The sequence below is a fragment of the Galeopterus variegatus genome, unplaced genomic scaffold (assembly GCF_000696425.1).
Source record: "Galeopterus variegatus unplaced genomic scaffold, G_variegatus-3.0.2 Scaffold1838, whole genome shotgun sequence".
NCBI classification, from domain to species: domain Eukaryota; kingdom Metazoa; phylum Chordata; class Mammalia; order Dermoptera; family Cynocephalidae; genus Galeopterus; species Galeopterus variegatus.
The window spans coordinates 25200-33953 of record NW_007727949.1 but is presented as its reverse complement, the minus strand read 5'-3'; positions in this window follow the sequence as shown (position 1 = coordinate 33953).

Sequence of the window (8754 nt, the reverse complement as noted above, 5' to 3'; positions counted from 1 at the left end):
CCCCCCCCCCCAAAAAAAAAAGGAAAAAAAAGTGGTTGAAACCAATTTGGAAAAATGTTGATCATTGTTTAATCTGGGAGATATGCAGGTCAGTTATACTATTCTCTGTACTTTTGTGTATGTTGGGCAACTTTCATCTTAACAAATTTTTTAAAAGAATTATTGCAAATTAGCTAAAGTCCAAAGGATTTAAAATCTGAAGACAAATTGTTTTCCTTTTGTGAGTTATAAATCCAAATAAATTAAAGTTGTAATCAAATTTTCTTGATCTTTGAAAGTCCAAAGAATTATAATCCAAATCTCTTAAATTAAACTTCCCAAATTTGAATTTCTCAATCTCTTTTCTGCTCAGTCTCAGCCAGGAATCTCACTCAAACACCTGGGTAAAATCTGAGTTTCTTTAGCACAGTGGTTCTTAATCTGATGTCTAGACTTCACCTCCAGAGATTCTGATTTCATTTGTTGACATAACCAAGGGCAGTGGCCCTTAAACTTAGTGTGAATTAGGATTCCCTGGAAGTTTATTAAAATAGAGTTCTGGGCCCCACCACCTAGTTTGCATTTCTAACAAGTTCCCAGGTTATGTTGCTGGTCATGGTTTGGGGACTGCACTTTAATAATCACTGGGTTATGGAACTGGCATTTTTAAAAAGCTCTGAGTTGATTTTAATGCTAGCTAAGGCTGAGAACCACTGCTTTAAAAGCTTCAGCAAGTACTGCCTTTAACAGATATGTGTGGTTCTTTCAGGCTCTCCAAAAGTTAATTTAACATGCTTCATCTTTACATGATAGAACGCACAAGATAATCACAATTTTATCACTCACCCCCACCCCACCACAAAATTTTTTTAAAAAATCCTGAACTCCTGGAGAAGATCTATACCAAGCAAAATTATGTTCCCAGAACTTAGTACTTGGTAAACTGCAAAGATGGGAACTTCATGGTAACAGAGTGAAGGAGGTAGAGAGGGAAGGGAAAACCACGATTTCAGACTCACCAGAAAGCTGGTCTGTCCGAGCTAGCTGTTTGATTTCATGAGCTGTGAATGTCAGTCCATTAGAGGTGGTTATGGTACTTGGTATTTCCATATGAGGGGGGAAAAATCTCCCTGTGTACACTATTGTCTCCCTGAAGAATTCAGGCTTTTCACAGGTGGTAGTCCCAGTCACCAGGTCTTCTGTGGGTCTCTGTTTGCCTCAACAAGAATATTGAAAACCTCTTCATTTCGATTTACCTTTTGCGTGTGGGCATCATGGCAGCAGCTCCCGTCCTCTATTGAGCCAACGAGTTCAGTTCATGCAGAGGCCGCTGTGACTTTCTCTTGCTGAGGAAGTGCCTGTGACACCCGCTTCCTCTGGAGAATGTTCACTTAGTCTTCACTTTCGTTCTGACTGGAGAATGGGCCTTGGCAGTTTCCTGAACCAAAGGTCTCCTTGTTGAATGTCAAGCATGTGCCTCTGGGGCACAAGGTGGATGGATGCTTCTGCCGTGTGCACCTCAAGACACACTGCCCTCAGCCTTTGAATGTTTCAAGCCCTGAGTAGCATTTCCTATTCCTACATCTTTATTTTCCCCGTTGTGGGATATGTCTTGAATGCTTCTTTTCCTTCTGCTTTTCCTCACTACTCTTTTCAGAAAGGCTCAGCTAGATCCCTCACATTTAAACTGCTTTTAAAATCCCCACCCTGGACGTCTCTACTGTAGAAAACTCCAGAATTGAGGGCAATTTGTTTTTAATTCCTCTTTTTTCCTGGCCCATATGTTTGTTTTCTCATGTACTCTTCTGGAGTTTGTTTTGGGGGGTCTTCCATTGTAGGAGAGTTGAGTCATTAAGTTACTGATTTACTAAAGGCATCAATTGTTGAAGCAAACCTCATTCATCTTCACCTTTTAAATTGACTAATCTGACACAGGAGGTAGTTTCCATGCAACAAACATCTAATGCAAACCTACACTTGATCCACTGCTGTCCTGCCTGACTTCCTCTTATCATGCCCCATCTTGACTGTCTTCCATTACAATCCCAATTCCATACATTTTTTGGCATGTCCCCACTAGGCATGGCTAATGCTTACATTGTCCACTTACAATAAACTTTGTGTTACTTTGAAACTCATCCAATAATTCTCTGAGTATTTTTTCCATTCTTCTTGCTTTTCCCCCTCTCAGATCTGTCCGGGTTTCCTTTAGCAACTTTGCATACCTTTCCTAATCTCCAAGGGAGATTCCCCAGTTGATCTCACTGTGGCTCTCTGCACCTTTGAGGAAGGCTGCTTAATCTTGGCTCCTGTAGAGAACAAAGGCTGGGTCATGCCACGGCTGTCTGAGATCTCACCTCTCTTCATTTGTCAAATTGATTTGGGTTCAGTCATCCTTTCTGCTGTACAACTTACACATCTCTCTCTTTGCCAATACCTGGATGATCTCTTTTTCCGTTCCATGTATGTCTATTATGGTCTTTCAAATCTTGTATTCCCTGTCATGTCTCTCTAGTTTGCCCTCTATCCATCTTCCTAAGAAAATAGATCTCTCTTCCTTCAATCCAAACCTATTCTCTTTTATTTTGTTTTCATTTTTTCTGCTGTTTCTGTTCTGATAGAGTGTCAGTCAGACTATTGGTTTGAAATCAGTGTGTGGTATTTGTGTTAAGAGAACATTCATGTATTTCTATTTTATTGAATTTTAAAAATTGAGATTAGGTAGTAAATTTTATCCACTCTGCTTTGCTTTCTAAAAATTCTGTTCTTGTTATTTTATGTTTATTTCTATTGTTTCTGAAAATATTCACAATTTCCTCTGTCTAATATCTTCATGCCTTTTAAAAAATATTTTCAAGTGATTTTTTACTCCCTTTCTTCACCTTTTAATATATTAATATGTAGTCCTTCATCTTTATTTTCAGTAGAAAGTTTTGTTTTCTTATGATCTATTTCCATTATGATTTGTTGATTGGACCATAGTTCAGTTAGAGGCATATTTCTTTATTTCCAAATACGGCATTTTTTTCTAGTTAAATTTTTGTTACTGGCTGCCAGGTTAATTATATCATCTGTATGACTTTAAACCTTTGACATTTTGAGTGTCATTTTGTGGCCAAGTCATGATCAATTTTTGTAAATATTTCATGTGTATTGTGCAAAACTGCAATTTGTAATTTATAGGGTGTGCCATTCAAATATTTTATAGCCTTTCAAAAAATTTTCATTCTATTTGGTACTGCAGAAGATGTACTAAAAATGTTTACATTCTTATTGTGGATGTATTAACTTTACCTTATATCTATGTAAAATTTTGCTTTTCGTATTTTGTAGTTATGCAAATAGAAGCATATACATTTTAAATTGTTGTATTTTCTAATGTATTAAAACTTTTATTTTAATAAATAAAATTTTTCTCTAGAACCTTCAGTAGAACATTGAATAGAAGTGGTGAAAGTGAACATTCTTTTCTTGTTCATGATCTTATGGGGAAGACATTCAGTCTTTCACCATTAATTATGATATTAGCTGCATGATTTTTTTAGATGGACTTTATCAGGTTGAGAATGTTCCCTTTTATTCCTCATTTATTGAGTGTTTTTATTTTAAAACGGTGTTGCATTTTGTCAAATAATTGAGATAATCACATGCTTTTGTCTTTTATTCCATTAATAGGGTGTTATACATTGACTGATTTTCATATGTTAAGCCATCTTGCATTTCTCAGATAAATACCACTTGGTTATGTTATATAATCTTTTAAAAACAGCTTTATTGAGGTATAATACACACAAAGAACTACACATATTTATTTAGTATTTTTTTAAGGATACACACACTTCTTTGTTCAAATAAGTACATAAACTGAATAACAGATGAATAACAAAATACTCCATAGAAAGTAGGGCTTCAAATTTTCACAAAAACCGGAGATGTAGAACTTATTAAAATTTACATATTTCATTTTATAACCTGTACAATTATTTGAAATAGCTTTCCCCAAAGCATGCAAATATCAAATTAATTTTAACAGAGGAAGATGAATAAACTTTTCAAAGGCAAATTAACTTCTAAGCAAATCAACAAGTTCACTTAATAAAAAGAAATACAGAACACAAATTAAATATCTAAGTTTAGCAACATAAATTAATTAAAAAAATCAATAAAATAGAATATAAACACAAGGACACCACAAAAATTGGTGGAGAAAATAGAATTCAAAGACAATGGAAATCTTTCCATGAACTTTTTTTGGGGGGTTCATTTAAATTTTTCTTCCTTTTTTTTTTTTTGTAAAGACTATGATCATAGAAAATATGTTCTCTGACCACAATAACAGAAGGAAATTTAGAAAACTCACAAATATGTGGAAATTAAAAAAACACTCTTCTAAGTGAACAATGGGTAAAAAGAAAAATCACAGGGAAATTAGAGGGTTCTTTAATATAAACATCAAAGTGAGATGTATCAAAATGTATAGGATGCAGTTCTCACATAGTGCTTGGAGGAAAATTTATATTTGTAAACACCTATATTAAAAATTAGAAAAATCTCAAATCAGTATGTAAAATTCCACCTTAAGAAAATAGAAAAGTTAGAGCAAACTAAATCAAAAACAAATATAAGTAGAAAATAATGAAGATTACAACAGAAATATGTGAAATAGGGAATTAAAAAACAATGTCTCTATTCTCAAATCAACAAAATCAAAAGTTGATGTTTTTAAAAGATCAACAAAATTTGCAAACCTTTATCTAGACTGACCAAGAAAAAAGAGAGAAGACCAAAAGTACTAAAATCAGAAATAAAGTAGGAGCATTACTACATTGTCACTATGGCTTTTTATGATGGTAAGATTTAGTTTCTTTCTCTTTCTCATTTGCATTTTTGTTCTACCAGTGGGTTGCATTCTTTCCTGTGTATTCATGATAGTGATTGTCATTTTTCAGGTTCCAGATGCAGAACTTCTTGAGAATTTCTTGTAGGGCTAGTTGTATGATAGTGAACTCACAGAGTTTTTGTTTGTCTGGAAAATACACTATTTTTCCCTCGTTTCTGAAGATAGCCTTGCCGCATATAGTATTCTTGGCTGGCAGGTTTTTTCTTTTAGTATTTTGAATATAACATTCCATTTTCTGCTGGCCTGCAGAATTTCTGTTGAGAAGTCTGCTGTTAGTCTGACAGCAGCTCCCTTAAAGGTGACTTGATGCTTTTCTCTCTTCTTTTAAGATTCTGTCTTTGTCTTTCAGTTTTGCCAGTTTGACCATAATATGTCTTGTAGAGGATCTTTTTGGGTTGAATCTGTTTGGGAATCTTTGAGCATCCTGGATCTGAAAGTCCGTGTCTCTCCCTATACCTGGGAACTTTTTCATTATTATTTCATTGAATAGGTTTTCCATGCCTTTTCCTTTCTCCTCCCCTTCTAGAATACCCATGATTTTAATGTTTTTGTGCTTATGGTTTTCTGCAAGCTCTCTTAGATTTTATTCATTTTTAAAACTCTTTTTTCCTTTTTTTCTTTTTTGTCCACCTGGGTTATTTTGAAGACTATCTTCAAGATCAGATATTCTTTCTGCTTGTTCCAGCCTTCTGCTTAAGCTATTGGTTGTGTTTTTTATTTTGTTAAGTGAATGTTTGAGTTCCATGACTCCTGCTACATTCTTTTCTAAAGTATTAATCTCTTTGTAAATTTCCTTCTTCACATTCTGGAATTTTTTTGTCATTCATTGTGTTGTCTTAACTGAGTCTTCTCATATCTCAGTGATTTTCCTTAAGATTGTTGCTGAGAATTCTTCTTCAGTCATTTCAAGTGCTTCCTGCACTGTAGGGTCTTGTATTTGAGAATTATTGTATTTTTTTGCAGGCATCATATTTTCTTGGGTTTTCATATTTCTAGTATCTCTATGTTGATGTCTGGTCATCTGGTAGAGTAGTTGTTTCTTCTGTTACTCTTCCAGGCTCCTGTTGCCTGAGCTTGTGATGCACATTGACCAACACTGATAATACATTTTTTTTTCTTGTATTAATATCACCCATCTGACATTCCTCTCTCCTTTTATAAATGGATATAGAAAAGGAGCGAACAAACATCAACCTCTTTCCTAAATGATTCAGAAGCCATAGAAGCTGTGGCCTCCAGCCACAGTCGCAAACTAACCTAAATCATATTACTTCTTCCCCATTGCTTGAAAAGTTGGTGAAATCTGGGTGTGATGCCAGATTACTTCTACATTGTTTGTAAAGAACATTCATACCTAAACAGATGTATGTCTGTAATGGAAAAGTAAGTTATTTAACACTTTAGTTGCTTTGTCTTTGTGCCATTTTTTAATTTAGTAAAATAGATCTCCCTGCAAATAGTGAAGCTTTTAAGTGTCTCAAAGACATTTAATCCAAATAATATTTGATTTTACTTGACCTAAATAATGTGAAAGCAGTTGTTTTAAAAAGAAATGATGTTTTCTACACTTTGGCAATTAATGTTTCATGAATCTATTTAATATCTAGTTCAAATAGAGAAACATATCTAATGCTATGTCTTTAAACATCAATTGTTCTTTGAATCTAGTTTGTTTGTATAAATCTCAGTGACTCAAGACAAGATGGTCCCTAAGGAGAAAGATTTTAGTATACACTTAAGAAGAGTTAGTTAAAAATAAGAATTTATAAACCAGCATTGGTACTAAACTATTTTTCTCATAATTAGCCTTTTTCATTACTTTCAAATATACTATATATCTATCATTTAATATTTTTAAATGGATAAACTATATTTTCATGGTAAGAGGCAGTATGCCTCTTGGATCTAGATTGCCTGGTGTGATGTGACTTCTTTCCTGTGCCTTGGTTTCCTCAGCTACAAATTAGATTTAATAACTACAATTCATTTCATAGAGTTGCTTTACATCTATTGGCTCTCTGAACATTCACAGCAGCTCATGGTGCATTGTAAGTGCTAAGAGTTACCTGTGATTATTAACATAAAGAACATATCATTAGATTCATTGTTTTAACAAGCAGGTTATTATTACTGTAATAAAAGTACTTTTTAAAAATAAAGTTGTATTCCCAGAGTCCACCATTTATTTTAATAAGTCACTTATCACCCGTTCAAACCTTGGTAAGCTACTCAATTTCTCAGTGTGTTAGTTTCTTCTTTCACAAAAATGGACACCACAGCAATGTCCACTTGCAAAGATGCTCTGAGGACCAATTGAGTGACATATGCCAAATACCCAGAAGAGTGAGTGGTGTACAGTAAGTATCTCAGCAAATGTCAACCATCTTTGCATCTTTGTATTTTTGTAACTATCATGAAACTATTATATCATGCAACTATTATGAAAGTCCACATGTCTCTTTTCATCTACATTTTATCTCATTCTGATCTGTTTGAGTATTAAACAGAACTCAATGATATATCTTATGTTTTGTTTCAAACCCTCTAAATTTTTTGTATTGGTAAAATGAGTTAAAAGAACATATTACTAAAAGTAACTTTATGTTTCTTTCACAGTTTGCTAAAGTTAAAGATAAATTTTGAAACTTTTTGGCTAGGTTCCCCTCTGATTTCCAAGATTAGGTTTCTAACATGCTAAAAAAGAAATTATGACTATCCTAGAAAATAGGGGGAACAGTTTCAGTGTTCAGAGTAATGTAATGATGCAACATATCTTACACGCATTATGCTAAGTTTTTAAAAATGTTATTTCATTCAATCCTCATAGCAACCTTACAGGGCAGGTTTTACCGTTATTACCATTTATAAATGAATAAACTGAGTCAAAGAATGGAAATAAAGTAAATAATTTGCCCAAGGTCATACCATTATTAAGTGGTGAAGCCAAGAAATTGAACCCAGGAAGTCTGGTTCTCAAGCATGGACTCTGTGCTACGATGAGGAGAAAGAAGGGTTTTATAATGGGGTCATTTAGTGTTCTCTGACCAGTACTTTCTCTCTGTGGGTTTTCTCTTTTCTTATGACATTATAATCAGAGAGACCCAAAGCAGGGGCAGACACCAAGTGATATTTTGTAAAATGTAGCTTTATGACAGTCTTTTTAATGTGTGTAGAGGAATCCTCACTTTTATTTGTATGTCAATTAATATCTGTTTAATCCTTAATCCAGATTTTTCCAAGCATTCACAAATCCTTTATACAACTATAAATAAAAACTTATTAATATAACCAATTAAAACTTCCAAATATGGAACCATAAATTGCAATCAATGTTTTTATGTCTAACATGGCAAATTTTCTTAAGTGTTATAAAGTCTTTTAAAAATTCACATAAACAACACAATTACAAATTTTAAAATTATACTTATACCAAAACCATTTTTTAAAGTATTAATATGGTGGCTCAAAATTTAGCTTATTTTTTTGCTCTTTTAGAAAGAATTGGGCACCTGCAAATTAGAGAATTTTTCAGCTTCACTCTTGATCCCTGTTTGAACTCTTTTGTCAAAGAAGAGTTTTTATCATTTATACTTTCTCATTTTAAAAGAAATAATTTTCTCATTTATTTTATATTATACATTATCTGTCTATTTATCAGGGTGAACCTAAGTTTTGTACTTTCAGGGCTTCTCAGAGATGAATATTACCTGAGTCTAAAGATCCATTTAAGAGTAAATTCCATTTACCAACGTACTATTATTATGCCTGGTAAAGAAGTACCAATTATCCAAGTACTTGAAAGTATAATTATGCTGGTATTTCTTTTCTTTCTTTCTTTCTTTCTTTCTTTCTTTCTTTCTTTCTTTCTTTCTTTC